An 18,402-nucleotide genomic window follows, 5' to 3' on the forward strand; every position below is an offset into this window, starting at 1 on the left:
GTTGATCTCATTATCCAGTGATCCATCACTGGATATGACACTACCCAGGTATTTAAAGTTCTCCACTACTTTCAGCTGAGTGCCGTCAATGGAGATACTCAGGACAGAAGCATTTGATCCAGGTACAGATTGATGGAGAACTTCTGTCTTTCTGAGGCTGATAGTCCGAAAAGTTGCGAGGCCTCAGCAAACTTGTTGACAATGTGCTGAAGATCATTTTCAGTGTGAGCCATGAGGGCACAGTCATCAGCAAAGAGTGCCTCAAGAAGGAGTTTCTGCACTGTCTTAGTCTTTGCATTCAGGCGACAGAGGTCAAAAAGTGAACCATTGTGCCGGCATTTCAAGTATATACCTCGGTCCATATCTTTCATTGCATGGTTAAGGACACATGCAAAGATCAGTTTAAATAGGACAGGAGCGAGAACACATCCTTGTTTCACCCTATTGGTGATGTTAAAGGGGGCTGATGTGGCTCCATCAGACAATACTTCACCTGTCATGCTGTCATGAAAAAGGCGTATAATCTGGGCAAATTTTCTTGGGCAGCCAAGTTGTGTTAGAATGGTCCAAAGGGCTTCCCTGTTGACGGTATCAAACACCTTTGTCAGATCTATGAAGACAGCATACAGGTGCATGTTCTGTTCAATGCACTTCTCTTGTATTTGTCTGACAGCAAACACCACGTCGACTGTGCTCCGGCCAGGTCGAAAACCACATTGACTTTCAGGTAGATTGCCTCAGAAATACTGGCTATTAGGCGGTTCAAGATGATGCGGGCAATGATCTTCCCTTCAACGGAGAGGAGGCATAGGCCTCTATAGTTTCCACATTCTGCTTTGCTGCCTTTGTTCTTGAAAAGAGAGACAATAGTAGCATTGCGGAGGTCCTGTGGTATGTTTTCATCCTCACAGATGTTGAAGATCACACTGTGGAACGCTGCTAGTGCTGCTGGACCTGCTGCTTTGTATCCCATCTTTTCCAGGAGCTTTCCCTGAACTCATCTGGCTAACAGCTTTCTTAATCTCATCTATAGTGGGCGGAAAGTCAAAATCTGTCAGAGCAGGTTGTTGTGGAATTTCACTGAGGACAATATCAATACAGTACATTTAAAGGACAACTTCGTATTGCATTTTATAAGCCTTACTAGGTGTAACTCATTTATTGCCTTCGCCTTTCTGATTATGTGCCTACATGCTTCTACTATTCTTTTGCACGCCTCCTTTACAATTTCTCCATGTTTCCACTTTTTGTAGGACTCCTTTCTGATTTTCAAATTAAAGAGCTTTTGATAGGAAGACTAGTAAGGGGCCAATTATGGCTCTTTCCTTTGCATCAGGATAGGCTGCACTTGTGTTTTTAATATTGTCTCCTCAAGAAACTACAAGCTCTCCTCAGACTTTCTATTGAATTCAACAAGCTTTGGATCAGGCCCTTAGGGAAACAACCCAAAGAGGCCTTCTCCACATGGAAGCGAAGTAAAAAGTAGTACTTCTGTTCCCCTGACTGAAAGATCTATGTGTCCAGAAAAGGGATCACCTCTCCCCCCGCACCCGTCCCCGTCCCCCAAATACTGGCCAGAAGAATTAAACTTAAATAGAAGCCATTTAAAGATTTGACCCAGGGTATCTTTAGTGAGGTTTTGTAACTCTGGTTTCTGCTTATACCATTAATTTACTTATTTTGACTAATCTGAAATATTATAGAAAATAAATTAGTAAAACAAAGCATTTCAGGTTACAACTGCAAATATTTTCTACCTCTGTGGTACATGCACCATTTGAATTCACCCATCATATTCACCCTAAATTAAACTTTAGAGTCTTATGAGTAGAAGTCCTAGCAAGGTGGAAGAAGAAGGATTTATACAGTAGCACTTCAGAAGATAGATATACTACATTTTATACAAAAAAGAGAGGGTAGAGCTGATAGTCTGATGAGGGGGGGGAAACAGAATTCCTTTTGATAGGTCATTCAACACAGTCCTTCTATCCCATGTTATTTATGCTTATGGGCCAGTGCTTTAACAATGGAGAAGAGGGGGGGTGGTACCATTTTAGCGTGCAGCAACTCAGTTACATTATTTGTACTTGATGCTTTGTGTTTTTTTTTTTAAAGAAACTTTTTTCCTCTTACGGGGCCCACAAAATAGCTCCTCTTTGTTCATGTTCAGTTTCACTTTGCTGAGAGTAGTTGGCGGATAGATAGAGTAAGCTCAGTATGTTGTGGGTCTATTCAAATACCTGTCAAGGAGACAGCAAAAAGTCATCCAAATGACACAGAGGTGGGAATGGAAGTCAGCTGTGTGCTTTAATTCTTATTTACTGCATTGGGTTATTAGCTTAAACTTCAACCACAGGCTGACACCATCTTGCCTATTTTGCAAATCATCATACTAAGGGGTGCACAACAGTTTGAGATTACAGGTTAGACACAATAACTCTAGTCAAGGTTTCTTTTTGGAGGCACCAATTTTCAAAAATGCAACAGAATCAGTGATAGAATGGTAAGGTTTAGTGACTCTTCAATACATGTATGCTAAATGGGAAAGGATAAAGCAGCACTGACTTCCTGTAAGCAAGCAAGCAAGAAGCCATTATTTTTTTCAGTGATTACCAACTGCAAAGATTTCACTGTGCCATAAGAGTTCAATTATTAACCAGTACTGTGCATTCCTAGCACCACAGGCTTAATTACCCTCATGCTATTCTGTATGTTGGGAATGTCAGTAAAATCAAAGAGGTAGAAGTTCCAATACAGAGTGTATCGCTTTACGATTATTTTAATAGGCACAAAAATCCCCAGTAGGAGCATAGTCTTATCTGCTGTTGGAAGTTAAGCCAGTCTGGGAGATGCCAAGCTAGGTCTTGTCTAAGGGCTTGTCTATACTTACGCGCTGGTTCGGCGGCAGGCAATCGAACTTCTGGGTTCGATTTATCGCGTCTTGTCTGGACGTGATAAATCGAACTCAGAAGTGCTCCCCGTCGACTCCAGTAATCCTGCTCGCCGCGAAGAGTACGCGGAGTCGACGGGGGAGCCTGCCTGCCGGGACTGGACCGCGGTAAGTTCGAACTAAGGTACGTCGACTTCAGCTACGTTATTCAAGTAGCTGAAGTTGCGTACCTTAGTTCGATTTGGGGGTTTAGTGTAGACCAAGCCTAAGAAGTCACTTACATTGCTTATGCTTGCAGCTAATCAGATGTGAAGGGCTTCATGTGTCCCCCATTTTTCCCTGATTTTTTTTTCTAAGTACACAATTTCTAACAAAATCAATAGGGTTCTACCCACTGATACCCAGAACATTCCCTGAAGCTTTGAAATTGATCAGATGTGATGTTCTAAAGTTACTGCATTAGACAAGACAGACACACAGAGAGTTGCTATTGAGTTGACTGTAAGCCCTTGTTTTACTTTGCAAATTATTGAAAAGAAGAGGCACCAAACAAATTCTGCTCAGGTAGAACTCCATCTTTTGGAAACTAATTTCTTTAGTCATCTTCTCCCTTTGTTTCTATGCTGTAATTACAAATTAAGATGTTTGACATATGTGAATCATTTTGTCTGTCTCTGAAAACTATTTACAAACATTATGGTTTTACTGCTTGCACAGTAATTTTTCCAATTACATTCCAGCACCACACTTTCCTACATTAGGAAGGAAGGCAGAGACAAGTTTCTGCTTGGCTTGTGTATTACATATGCAATACACAATACATATTATTAATTGTTTATAATGGTCTCATTTAGAACATACTGTTAGTGATAGTCCAAAAGTCACTCATAAATTCAGCAGGATTACAATAGGACCAATCTCACTGGTCAAAGTTGAGGAACAACTGTTCTGGGATGAGAAACTCCCTCTTGCAAAACAAATAAATGAAACAACTATTTGAGACTCAAATAGCAAAGGATTCAGAAGTTGGTCTCAGATAAGCATAGACAAGTATGGATTCAACACAGGGCTACTGGGTTCTAATCTGGCTCAGTTTCTCATATTGGGCATGGAGGCAGCTAGTTACTTCAAACACTATTAATACATTTAATCTTTCCATCTGCCAATGGAAATATTTACTTCCCTCACAGGGAGATTTGTTAGATATATGTACTATGTTTTGAAGCTGTAACATAATATTTAAGTGCTCATTTGTCTTCTTCTAGGATTATACAAATATATCCTGATTCCTTTGTTCTTAGAAATCAGGCTGCAAACCTCACCAGCATAGACTATACTGTTAGATTCATAAAATGTGTTGACATTGCCTTGGTTGGAAGTATGGTGCTTTGTCATATTTAGATTTTTAGTTCCTCCGTCAGCTGAAACCAGGAAGTATAAAAGTGATACCTAACACTTAAAAATAAAGGACTAGATTATGCCATTTCAGCACAGATTCTTAAGAGGCATATGAAGCCACATACCACCCTAGGAAAAGCACTATGAGGCATATTGCTATAAAAATATTCATTAGTGTAGGCTTATTAGTATTCCACTCACCGAAATGAATCTCCTATCCCTATTCTATGTTTACACGAGCCACTTCCCCATGGGTTTGCTGATACTATACTTTTCCCTCTGGGATCCACCTAGGCTCTAAAGTTCTCTGAAATCCCAAGAACAGCATTCCAAGGATTGTGAAGAGGGTAGTAATGCGGAGAGTGGACTAGATGACCCATCTGAGGGAAGGGAGCAGAAGGAGACTCCACTGATTGGAAGGCAAAAGATGCACTGTCTTAGGGATGGGGGTTCCACAACCACCACTCCCAAGAGGAGGAGGAGAGTGGTGGTGGTCGGGGACTCCCTCTTCAGGGGGACTGAGTCATCTATCTGCCGCCCCGACCGGGAAAACCGAGAGGTCTGCTGCTTGCCAGGAGCTAGGATACACAATTTTTTTTTCTACGCTTGGAAAGTGAAGACAAAATTAAGAATAAATTGTCCTTAGAAAATCACATTGTGGTTTTATCTGAAGTTTACAGCAAAGAACATCAGTCTGGAGAAATTTTACAATTTGTAAATAAATTACCTTAATTTTTAAAAAAGGGTTATTTAATCCCAGGAAATCATAAATCTGAATAAAAGTAACCTCTTTGAAGATTCATGCATGTGTCTTGGAAGTTTTGATACCGGTCTGGGTACTACACAAGGGTAGTAGACTTTATTTCCTGTTTTTATCTCTATTGCTCTGCACTGACTGATGCATGCTCTTTCTGAAGATGGATCCTCAAATTAGGCATTCCTTTGCTTATATCACCTGTGGGTCCCAATCCAGAAGCTGTTCCCAGAGCACACCTAAACCCATTCTAAAAAATAACCAGAGCAGATGGTGCCTCCCTTTATAACTTCTAACCCAGTGGTTAGAGCTCTCATCTGGTTCAGAGACCAGAGACCCAGGTTCAGTTTTCCCCTTTCCCCCACCCTCCAGTTCATGTGGACAACGGATTTGAATTTGAGTCAACCCCTCCTAAAAGAGGGTCCTAATCACTGCTCTGGGGTCTTCTGGGGCCCATGTCTCTGTCTCACTGTTGAAGCAGTTCTATTGTATATAACTAATTACATGTGCATTGGACCATAGTGGTTGAGAATGACTCTATAGCCCAGTGGTGAGGGCACTCATGTAGGAAACAGGAAATCCAGGTTCTAGTCCTACTACTCCAATTGAAAGAGGAATGTCTAGTGTGATCTCATTACAGTTGTTGAAAGATGCAGTATGCAAGCTCTACTAGCAAATGCAGAGATGTACATACCTGAACCACTGGGAAAGAGCAGTGAGGCTACTTGCCTCATACAGTCACATGGTGGGACCATGCCTGGCCCCTGCACAAGGGCCAAAGGGTGAAGGTTTCCTCTACATCTGCTGGTAATCTACAGTCTGGATTTTAAAGCATGTACTGTAACATGTAAATAGGCCCAGCTGCTAGCTTTTAGTACTTTAACATTTCTGTGACTGTGACGTTGCACCCCATAATGCTTTATAGAAATATGTTTATGAGTGTAAATATAACTGGAATATGTTTTAGGTTAGATATGCCATGTAACATATCTTTGCAAAGGTTATGTTCTTCTGCATGTATTCATCCTATCCGTATGCATGTATCATTTTTTATATCTGAAGTTATGAGCGTTGGCTCTATGCTTGTATTTAAAGTGTTTGCTGTAGAAAGAACCAAAGGCAGATTTGGTCAACATAGTGTGAAGGGATTATTCAAGTAATTGGGAGTACTTGGTTAACAATGAATCTTGATAGACACCAATCCACATCTGAGCTTTCCTGGGAACATCCTGTAGAAAACTGAGACATGCATGGACATGTGACTTGTCCATCCATGTGACTCCTCCATCCATGTGACTCCAAAACTCCATTTTGTAGCTGGATTCTACACAGGGGAAGAGAGGGGTTTCCACTGACAAGAGAGAGACTATATATGCCCCTAGGAAAACCCCTCCATTTTGTCTTCAGCTTGCTCAAGAGATAGCCTCTCGACCCCAAGGAGATGCCTGAAAGAAACCTGAACAAAGGACAGTAACTACAGGGGTGTGAGTGTAGGGTGACCAAATGTCCCGATTTTATACAGTCCCAATTTTTGGGTCTTTTTCTTATATAGGCTCCTATTACCCCTCCACCCCCATCCCAATTTTTCACACTTGCTGTCTGGACCCAGACTAGAAGGAGACTAGTCTGTCAAAGAAGCTTATTGGAACATCTCTGAGGGTGAGATTTACCTGTATTTAGTTTCCTACTGTATTAGGCATAGACTTACTTGTTTTTATTTTATTTTGCTTACAACCACTTAAAATCCTACTTTTTGTATTTAATAAAATCACTTTTTACTTATTAATTAACCCAGAGTATGTATTAATGCCAGGGGGAAAGAGGAGGGAGACAGCTGTGCATCTCTCTCTATCAGTGTTATAGAGGGTGAACAATTTATGAGTTTACCCTGTATAAAGCTTATAAAAGGTAAAACGGATTAATTTGGCATTTGGATCCCATTGAGAACTGAGTGTCTGAGTGCTGGAGACAGGAGCACTTCTCAAGCTGTTTTCAGTTAAGCCTGCAGCTTTTGGGGGACATGGTTCAGACCTGTGTCTGTGTCTGTTGCAGGCAAGCATGTCTGGCATAACCAGGCAGGGCACTGAAGTCCCAAGCTGGCAGGGAAAACCGGATCAGAGGTAGTCTCGGCACATCAGGTGGCAGTCCCAAGGGGGGGTTCTGTTTTCTGTTTTTGAAGTTACAGAAAATTCATAATTTATACTAGTTTAAACCTGCAAGTGACCCAGGCCCCATGCTACAGAGGAAGGCGAAACCCCCCCGGGTCTCTGCCTATCTGACCCAGGGAAAAATTCCTTCCCCACCCCAAATATGGCAATCAGTTAGACCCTGAGCATGGGGGCATGACCCACCAGGCAGATACCTGGGAAAGAATTCTCTAATAACTCAGAGCCTCCCCATCTAGTGTCCCATCCCCAGCCACTGGGGATTTTTGCTACTGGCAGTCACCAATGGGCCACATACCATTGTAGACAGTCCCATCATGTTACCCCCTCCATAAATTTACCAAACTCATCTTGAAACCAGTTAGATTTTTTGTCCCCACTACTCCCCTTGCAAGACTATTACAGAATTTCACTTCTTTGGTGGTTAGAAACCTTCACCTAATTTCAAGCCTAAACTTGTTGATGCCTAGTTTATATTCATTTGTTCTTGAATTCACATTGGCACTTAACCTAAATAACCCCTCTCCCTCCCTGGTATTTATCCCTCTGATGTATTTATAGAGAACAATCATATAGCCCCTCAGCCTTCTTGGTTAGGTTAAATAAGCCAAGTTCTTTGAGTCTCCTCACATAAGGTAGGTTTTTCCATTCCTTGGATCATCCTAGTAGCCCTTCTCTGCACCTGTTCCAGTTTGAATTAATCTTTCTTAAACATGGGAGACCAAAAGTACACACATTATTCCAGATGAGGTCTCATCAATGCCTTGTATAATGATACTAACACTTCCCTGTCTCTACTGGAAATACCTCAATCAATGCCTCCTAGGACTGCATTAGCTTTTTTTCACAGCCACAACACATTGGTGTGTCTGCCAGACAGGCTATGAGCCATCAGTTATGGGGGATGAAGGGGCTGACAGAAGCAAACACCCTTATTCCCCTCAAGTTTTTGCACGTGCTCAAAGTTCCTTAGGCCATGGCCCAATCATTGCTCCAGCCACATGGTTGCTATGCCACTGAAGTGTGATCTAGCCACCTCGTCGCACATATGGAGGGGTGGCTGAGCCAAAAAATATTGCAACCTGGGAAGTCTGTTCTTGGATGGCAGAGTGCAGGGTAATCTGCAGAGAACTTGTCTCGGCTCATACACTGTGGAAAAGAGAGAGGGGAAACTCCCCACCCCAGATAAACCCAGGGTTCCTGTGGCAGGAGGGGAATGAGTAAGGACTGGAATTTTCCACCTGCCAAACAATAACTAAATTGGCACCATTACTTCTGGTCTCTGGACTGGTGTTTTTCCTAAAGTCCCCATAGTCAGTAAATATGCAGGGACCTAGGCTTTTTGTGTCACCAGCAGAGAATCGAGCTCTCAGAGGATAAGTAGAGAACTCTGGCTGAGCCCTCCATTCTCATGGCAGCTCACCATAAATTACTATCCCAAACTTCAGAGCACCTTCTCCTTAGCCTTTTATTTCCCCTGCCCCAGGAAAAATTCTGATTTGCTCAGAAAGTCTCTCAGACACCATAGTAACAAGATCTCACCTTTTTACCAAGTAGTCTAGAGCAATTGAAGCCATATCCAGAGCTCCAATCAGATATCTTGGGGCAGTTTCGGTCTTGAAGTCACTGTTGCAAGTAAGACTGACTTTATTTACATGCCCTCCTACTCAGCTCCACATGGACAGAATGGCAAGGCTGACAAACCAGTAGTAAGCCTTGTAAGACTCCTCCCCTGAGAAAAAGGATGGCCAATCGCTTAGAACACTAGCTTTGGGAGACTGAGGTTACTCTGCTCTGTCACAGACTTCCTACATGACCCGGTGTAAATCACTTAGCTTCTCTGTGCTTTACTTCCCCATCTGTAAAATCATAATATAGTACTTCTCCAACCTACAGGGTGTAAGGGGGTCAGACTCAGCCCTGCGGCACCTCCTACTGGTCTCTTCTGGGAATTAGCTCATCCCTGCTCCAGAGCGCCCTCTGCAGGCCGTGATCCACCTTGCCACTGACCCCAGTGCCCCTTGCTCTGGGTGCTGCCCCCTGTCAGTACCCACAGACACTGGGTCTCCCCTCCCAGGGGAACCCCCATCCACTAACCCCACCTCACCTCAGTGTAAGGCTACTGCCAGTCACCATCTAGCCCCCACACCCTGGGGCACACTGCAGTATCAGTCACTCATCACAGGCAAGGTTGGGTTTGGACCTGCTGCCTTTGCTTACCCCTGGGCTGCGCTCTGCAACCCCCAGTACCTGTTGGCCCAGTGCTAGGCCACGGCCTGGGGCTTTCCAGGCTAGAGCTCCCCAGCAACTCTGCCTTTCCCCAGCCCTGCTCCACTTAGGTATCCTGTCTCAAGCTCCCTACAGCCAGGTCCTTCTCTCTCTGAATGCAGAGAGTGAGTATCTCCTTGCTCCTGGCTCAAGCCTTTATAGGGCCAGCTGGGCTCTGATTGGGGTGTGGCCCAGCTGCAGCTGCTTCCCCCGCCCCCATTGGCCCAGGTCTTTCCTTCCACAGCCCCACCCCTCTGCAGGGCTGGCTTTAACCCTCCCCAGTCAGGAGTGGGTGACCACCCCACTACACAGGGGTGGGCTTATGCCCACCCACTTCCTGAAGCCCAATAGGTACACAGGGGTGCTCTGAGAATAACTACATTAAGGATTGCAAGGTACTGTGGTCATAGAGGGCATATTAATGCCTAAGATGCAAAGCCATGTAATTCTATAATTGTGTAAAAACTATTTTCTGTCATCAGTTTTATTTCCTAATAATGGGTGCACGAAAAGAAGTCTTACACGGGTTGGAAATTTTTAAGCTGATGTAGTATTTCACAGCATGTTGCATGTCTCATTGTAATGAAGCACCTGTTGAGATCTGCAATTCAGATATGAAGTGAGTGGCTGGTTAATAAAGAATATCCCATGTTTGGAAATCCCCATATATTAGTTGAAGTGTTTAGTTGAAGTGTTTGGTGCACTATTCACTGAAAAGCCTAGCATTCCTTCACTAATGAACTGTGTGCTAGAATTGGAATTTTTAAGAGGGAAATTAGAAAATCTATAATGAAATAAACACTAGAAATCGTGTAGAGAAAGTTTTGCTTTTTACTGGAGATTGGCAAAAATAGACAAAACTCTAAGACTAAGGTAAACTTAATTTTGTGCTGCAGGCCTATAAGCAGGAGATTTTTTTTATGATCAATACAGCATAATTTACCCACCTGAGCACATTAATAGACCCACTAGTCTATTTCTGTCCATCCCAGTTAGACTACCCAATTAGAGCAGCTATTTTAAACACAATGGTTTAGTATGTTTTAAATAAAAAGTACAGATGTTTAAGAGATGGGATTTCTCAGAGTTAGGGTTGCAGGGTCACTGTGAGCTCTTCCCTCCTTTTGGCCCTAAAACTTGCTTCCTGCTGCTAATGCAATCAAGGATGCAGAGAATGAGACTGTGTATAATTCTCTAGCTGCCGCAATCCTGGGGCATACTGAGCACCTTCTGCTCCCAACAATTTACCCATGATATTTGAAAGTACTCAGCACCTCTCAGGATGGGGCCCTAGCTGACTATATAGGCCTGTGAATGAAAGCAAAACAGCAAATCAAACGTCCCCAACATTGAAATAGATACAAGAATATGGGGCCAGATCTTCAGTGTAAATCACAGCTCCCATGTCTTCAACTGAACTATACCCATTGAAACAATCTGAAAATATGGCCCATGCCTATTGACTTCAATGGGGATACTTCATTTAGGCCCCTATTACCATTGAAGGCAATGGCATAGCTCCCAGTGACTTTAATGGTGCAGGACCAGGGCCTCAGATCACTTGCAGGATTGGGACCTTAAACTGTATAAGTACATAAATAGTCCAATAATAGTACTGGAATTTCTGCCACTGATTTCAATAGAAGCAGGAGCAGGCCCATGAGGTCAAGAACATATTTAATACTGACTCTGTACTTTGCATATCCCAGATTTTATATGCAATCATTTATACCTTTAGCATATCTATTACCTACTATTTCAAGTGGTCTGTTGCTGGGTTCCCCCCCGCCCCCACTCCTTGGATGTCTACAAATCAAGAGAGAATAAATAAAATATTGGCCAAAAAGCATATGCTGAGGGTGATGAATGTGATTTGTCTGATGGATTAGTGAAATGGTACATTCATATTTCAACATATTTATTACAAGGAAATATGGGTTGTGAAAACTTTAGATCCTATCAGCAGAAACGCATTATAGATAAACTCATTTCTCGAATGAATGACATTATATAATATGTTAGGGAAAAAGTTTCATTTCCTATTCTTTAACTGTTATTGGAACAAGCAGGAGTATATACTAACAGAAATATGTGCATTGAGCTAGAATATGGGAAATAATGGTTTGGTCCAGCAAAGCACTTAAACATGTGCTTAATGTTAATCATTTAAATTAATCAGATTTAAATTTAAGCATGTGTTTAAATATTTTCCTGGATTGAGGCCTAATTAAACAGTAGCCACATACAGCAGAAGGCCTTCACACCAAGCTCTTATTTATGCTGCATTAAATTCCATAATTAATAAGATATACAAGAAAAATAGTAGGTGTGACAACATCCTTAGAGTCAGCATATTTTTAAAATGGTGACCACATAATAAAACGTTTCATGTTTGCAACTGATCCTCCCAGTGATTTTGTTTTGAAGAGAAACTTGCAAAGTTTCTGTACTAACTATTGGACTACTCCTACAACCATTATTCATATGAATGGTCCCTATCAGATTAATCCCACTGACCTCAATGGGATTACCTGATTGAGTAAAATGCAGAATCATTAGCAAGCGGGGGCGGGGGGTAAGTGCTGCTGATCTGTATTAATTCCCAAACTATAAAGTTGATGGGTTAATTTTCAGTAGCTGTGTTGGCAAGTTACTTGCAGAAGACTAATTCATTACAATATTTAAACTTCTCAACTACTGCTTTTTAACAAACTGACCGACCCACCCACAATGATTCTCAAAAGAGCACTTCCATGACTGGTTAAATTGATAATTTGCCACATTACATCACTGAAGAGATTCAATAATTCTCTCAAAAGATGTACTCCCTTAAAAACCTTTTAATGACTCTTACGTATAGTTCATCCAAAAGACATTTTACAGGATGTCTTTATGATCTGGGGAAATTTTAAAATTGCAATTGATTCTTTGGATAAACATCTTTTGTAAAACAAGAGTCAGAACTTTGTTGTTTTTTGTATTGCCTAGAGATACAGAAAGTGTAAAATATAGGGGTCTAATTGCTTTAGAGAGATTAATTATGATGGAGCTTTGAGACTGTTGTCAAGGATGCATCAGAATTTTTGAGTTTCACAGATATCTTTGATATGTTAAAATATTTGGAAAATAATAAAACCTGAAATAGAGATGATAAAAATTAGAGTTCCTCCAAAACTATATTAGTTACATATAGGTGACCTGTGAAATATTTTATGTTTAAAAAGTGTCAGAATAAAGATTTGTGTCTCAGATTTTTTCCAGAATCCCTTTTGTTATTGCTCCAATAGGCACTAGGCAAGAATGGGACCCCATTGTGCTGGGCACCACACAAACTTGGAAATGGCAATAATTGTTCTGGAGGGTTTACAATCTAAGAAGTTTAATATTTTCCAGGACAGTCTCATATGCTTCAAATGAAATTTGTGATCAAGTCTGGGCATTTTGCAAATAAAATGTTGCATTATAAATAGATCAAAACAAATTTGTCTTACAAAATATCCAAACAGCATTTGAAACAAAAAGGGCCATTTTTACTCCATATGATATCAGATGCATATAAATCCTGTTTACAAAATCTGATGAGAAATCTTGTACATGTGTTGTATTTTGAATAATCTGCTTATCTAGATGAATTCAAACAATCAAACCTCCTTAATAGAAGCCTTTCCCTCAGTGTAAGAAGTCTATAAATGTCCTTCCTAATGAGGCCCTAAAGGATAGAACTTTATCAAAGAAAGTCAGTCGTATTTCTTTTGTAGCAAAGGGAAATAATTCAGCACTAGTGACTGGTTTGAATCATATTTTCACTGTGAACATCATTATAGGATAGGAGTGGACAGATTTAGACAACACCATATAGGTGCCTTGGGGACTCTGTGCAATAAAGCTACACTGCACAGACAATGTGGATCTGATGAACCAGCTGTCAAAAGATGGCCAGCCAGATTCAATTGAAATACCAGGGTTGGATAGGGTACTGTTTGAGCAGGTGAAGATGCCACTGACTAGAACACTGGCCACCTATCGAGTGAAAGTTTCCAATTGGGTTCAATATGGATTTGAAACAGATCGATGAAATCCAAGAAATACCAGTTTTCTTTAGGAAGAAATAAAATTAGTCATTCAATGCTTCAACCAATTGAATCATCAATGATAAAGGAAAAACCATTACAGGAAAGTATGAATTCTTCTCTGAAGTATGTCAACTCCATCACATTATTTAGTGTTTAATTCCAGTAGGACAGTGACTCATGTCGGACAGATGAGGATCATTTCATAATCTAACTGCAAGTAAATTATAAAATAAAATGCTAAGACTTTTCTTGAGAACTAAGTGCAGAAGGGATCAGCCAATCACCTAGTCTAGCCTCCTGTATATTGCTGGCCACCAACACCACCCAGGACCCACACACATTAAACCCAACAACTGGAATGAAACCAAAGTGCAATGGGGAAAAAATAGGAGGGACTAAGACACACCAATGTCCAAGGCACCTGAAATGGCAGGGAAATGATTAAGTGAGATATACACAGATAATCTAGGCAATTGACTTGCAATCCATGCTGCAGAGGAAGGCAAAACCCTCCCAAGGACACTGCCAATCTGGCCTTGGGGAAAATTCCTTCCTGACTCCACCTATGCTGATCAGTTAGACCCTGAGCATGTGAGCAAGAACCAGCCAGTCAAGCACCTGAGAGAGAGAGAATGCTCAGAACACTGATCCATCCCATCCAGTATCCCATCTCCTGCTGTGGCCATCCCTGTTGCTTCAGAGGAAAAAAAAGATAAAAAATGACCCCAGAATACGTTGGGGTGGGCCACCGGGCTGCTGCCCCCTGCCCATCACAAGCACTCAAATTCGTCCACTTTCTCTCAAAACGAATCAGTTGTTAGCCTCCATAATTGAGATGTTGTTCCAGAACCTGACTCCTTTAATAGTGAGAAACCTTCTTCTAATTTTCAGCCTGAATTTATTCATGGCAAGTTTATACTTATTTGTTCTTGTGCCAACATTGTACTTGAGCTTAAATAGCTCTTTGCCTTCTTTGGTGTTTGCTTTCTATAAATAGATCATGGGTGCAATCATATCAGATTTGTTTTTGCTAGGCTAAACAAACCAAGCAATTCCAGTCTCTTCTTTATGATAGGACTTTCATTCCCCTCTTTATCCTAATAGTTCTTGAATTAATATTGGACAAGGTGCAGTCATCTTTCTTGAAGATGGGTGACTAGCACTGTACACAGTCTTCCAAATAAGGCCTTACAGGTGCCTTGTACAATGACATTAATACTTCTCTATCTCTACTATTTTGTTCACCCAATACATCCTAGGATTGCCTATTTCATAGCCATTTCATTGTGGTGGCTCAGTCATCCCATGATTGACCCACACACCCAGGTCTCCCCCTTCTTTGTCACTTCCTACTGATCGGCTTCCAGCTTGTAGCAGAAATTCTTATTAGACCCCAAATGCAAGATCATGCACTTTGTACTACTGAATTCTATCCCACTTCTGCCATTCTAGTTTTCAAGATCATCTAGATCTTCCAGAGTAATATTTCAATCCTCTGAATTGGTGATGCACCCCAACTTTGTTCCAGCAAGTTTCATTGGCTTCCATTTTTTGTGACAAGGTCATTAAATAAAAATAAAAATCTTGAATAAGATTGGTCCCAAGATCAATCCTTGAACTCCCCTCAGTCCAATAGTTCACCTTTTAGCACAACTTGTTGCCTTCTTCCATTTAGCCAGTTCCTTACCCACCTTACAATTCTTGTACTAATCCCCATTTTCTCTAATTTAACTAATAATTTGCAATATGTTACCACATTAAAAACTTTGCAGAAGTTCAATATCTACTGCATTTCCCTTATCATTAAAAAAGGGATTTTATCAAGCAAGGAAATTAGGTTAGTCTGGCAGGATTTATCTTTGGTAAACCCATGTAATATTACATCCCCTTTACTGTTTACCTCCATCAAATTAATCATCCTTTCCTTCATAATTTGTTCTAAAGGATTGAATACTACTGAAGTCATAATAACAGGCCTGTAATTGCCTGGATGACTTTGTTCCTCTTTTTAAAATGGGGATATGATGTTAACGATTTTCTAGCAATAGATGCATTTATTGAAAATCCTTGCCCTTGGACTAGCAATCTTGTGCCAATTCTTTCAGTATTCTGGGATGGAAACCCCCATTTGAGCACACTATGCTAAGATTTTCTTCCTCCTCAGATGTGAGATTTTGCATTTCTAGAATCTCATTTCCATCAGCCATCCTGCCTTCATTCCCCAGTTACATATTATTGTTGTTATTGAAAACCAAAGCAAAGTATTAATTTAGTTTTGGGGCCATATGCAGATTATCTTTAATCTCCGTCCCATTCACACTGCATAGTAGCCCAACCTCCTCCTTCCTGATTCTCTTTATTTATTTTAATTTCCTTGGCAAGAGCTATTTCAGCTGGACTTTTAGCAATTCTCACTTTATTCCTACATTGTCTAACCTCCAAGATGCATCTTTCCTTGTGGATCAACCCCCTTTTCCCATTCCATATAGGCTCTCTACTTATTCCATTACTCCACTCTTACTCCAACATTTTTGAAGTGATTATTCATCAAGCTGGGTCTCGAGCCTTTCCCTACAACTTTTCCTCCTGGCTTGGGAAGCAAATTTCAGATAGTTTTTCCATAGTTAACTTGAAGAAATTCCAAGCCTCCTCCACATTTAAGTCCTTGAGCTCTTCAGTCTACTTGTTCTCTTTAACTAATTCCCTTAATTTCCCAAAGTCTGCCCTTTTGAAATAATAATAAAAACAGTTGATGACCTGCTTTTGATTATCCTTCCATTTAATATAAACTGAATCAACTCATGATCACTCTATCCAAAGTATGCATCAGAAGAAGTGGGCTGTAGTCCACGAAAGCTTATGCTCTAATAAATTTGTTAGTCTCTAAGGTGCCACAAGTACTCCTGTTCTTCTTTTTACTCTATCCAAAGTTATTTCCTGCAACTAGCTCTATGACATCCTGACTGCTTACCAACAGCAACTCTAAAATTGCATCACCTTTTGCTGGTTCAGGGATAATTTGATGAAAAAAATGGTTTTCTATCATATTCAGGAATAACTGGGCCTTACCTTACTGAGCTTGTCTACCCTTGAAATGCTACAGCGGCACAGCTGCACCACCGTAGCACTTCAGTGTAGACACTACCTAAACCTGTTGGCATAAGTAATCCACCTCCCCTAGTGGTAATAGCTATGTTGATGGAAGAATTTTGTGGTCAACCTAGCACTGCCTGCACAGGGACTTAACTACGTCACTCAGGGGGTATGACTTTTTCACACCCCTGAGCGATGCAGCTGGATCACCCTTCGTGGCACTTATTTTCCAAACTGTATCCAGAAAGTTGTCTTCCATTCTGACAATTCTCAGTAGTATTTATCTCTAGTAATAGTAAACAAATCTTTATTCATACCTGAGTTGAACCCAAAGAGTCTATAGGAGACCCCTAACACTATCCTAATAGAACCTCTTTTTACAATCCTTCCTTAAAGTGATTTTGACCCAAACAGATTTTGTTTTGTCCAGATTGTTTCATTGATGTACAATGGTATCCCATTACCTTTATTCCTCTCTCCTAAACAGCACAAACCCTTCAATACCTATATTCCACTCGTGAAAGAATGCTGTTCCACCATGTTTCTGTAATCCCTATAGTATCCCATTTGACCTCTTTGATAATGTTATTTAAGTGTAAAGTACATGAGGCACTAAATAAAACTTTCAGGACTTGTCTACACAGAGGGTTTAATCTTCAACTTTCAAGTTAATCTGCTTTGTAAACACTTTCATACACACAATTCATTGTAGCTCACTGACTGCATTTATTGTGAACCATAGAGGCCTCTTTCAAAGTGAGCTCAGTTTGCTGCTAGGCGAGTTAGTCTGGTCTGCTGTTTGTATCCATGCAATATTGCTACACACTGCTTTGGCAGTCTTCCAACTGCTATCCCACACTGCTTTGCATGTGACCATTACTGATCTGTTGGTTTACCTGCATGCCCTCCCCTGCTCTGACTAAAATGTCCCATTCCCCCATATTTATAAGCTGGCACATAGCCAGATTTTGTCCATTCACTCCTGGATTCCAGTTTATCACACCTGCACTATTCCAGAAGCCCTTCAACATGCTTCAAGCAGCCAGTTTGAGTTGCCCTGAGATTCTGGATCCCAGTTATCTGGGAAGAAGCATCAGTGCAGGAAGATCTTGTGGCCAGCCACAGCAATAAAAGACCCTTTTGTGGTCTTTTACTAGGCAGATTTGCTTGAGAGGCCAAACATCAGGACATTGAATGGTGCTGAACAAAGAGCAAGCAGTTCAGGAGCGCCTACATTAAAATCAGGGACAACAGGAAAAAAATCCAGTAGGGCACATGTAACTAGTCCATTTTTGAGGCACTAGACAGTATTTTACATGATCATCCTCCCAAGCAGCTTGCAGAACCTTCTGGCCATCTTTAGTCCCCTCTCCAAGGATGAGCAGCAAGACTCGCTGTGGGGTGAGCATGAGAGAGCCATGAAGAGTTCTCTCCAGAAAGCCAGGATCTCTTCAGGAATCAGGACTCTGATGCTGGCTAGGTAGAAGGTGAGCCCAACTCCTTACAGCCCCAATCCTAAATCTTAGGCAGAAACCCAGATTGGGATTGAGGCTGATCCTATGGAAGGAATCTCAGTTTGCAAGATTTAAAAAAAAATGTATTATTTAACCTTTAATGTGTTTAATTATTAGGGCTCCATGTCTGTCACAGTGGTCGCAGATGTCATGGATTCTTTCCATCACTTTCCATGATCTCTGTGACTTCTGCAGCAGCCATTGCGGCTGACTCCAGGGCTGTCCAAGCAGCTGGCTACAGGGCCAG

At 41.3% G+C, this 18,402-nt stretch overlaps 1 long non-coding RNA gene across 2 annotated transcripts in view; it reads right to left on the minus strand.

Moving 5' to 3' along the window:
- The window catches only part of LOC135973563 (uncharacterized), a 117,868-nt gene extending 108,273 nt beyond the window's left edge, over window positions 1-9,595 (minus strand). For both annotated transcript variants that reach the window (XR_010590467.1, XR_010590468.1), the window contains exons 1-2: window positions 9,458-9,595; window positions 8,750-8,939 (exon numbers count right to left, since the gene is read on the minus strand). This is a non-coding gene — a long non-coding RNA (uncharacterized LOC135973563). The remainder of the gene's footprint in view (window positions 1-8,749; window positions 8,940-9,457) is intronic.
- Window positions 9,596-18,402: the final 8,807 nt, after the last annotated feature.

The sequence above is a fragment of the Chrysemys picta genome, chromosome 9, assembly GCF_011386835.1.
Source record: "Chrysemys picta bellii isolate R12L10 chromosome 9, ASM1138683v2, whole genome shotgun sequence".
Classification (NCBI taxonomy): Eukaryota; Metazoa; Chordata; order Testudines; family Emydidae; genus Chrysemys; species Chrysemys picta.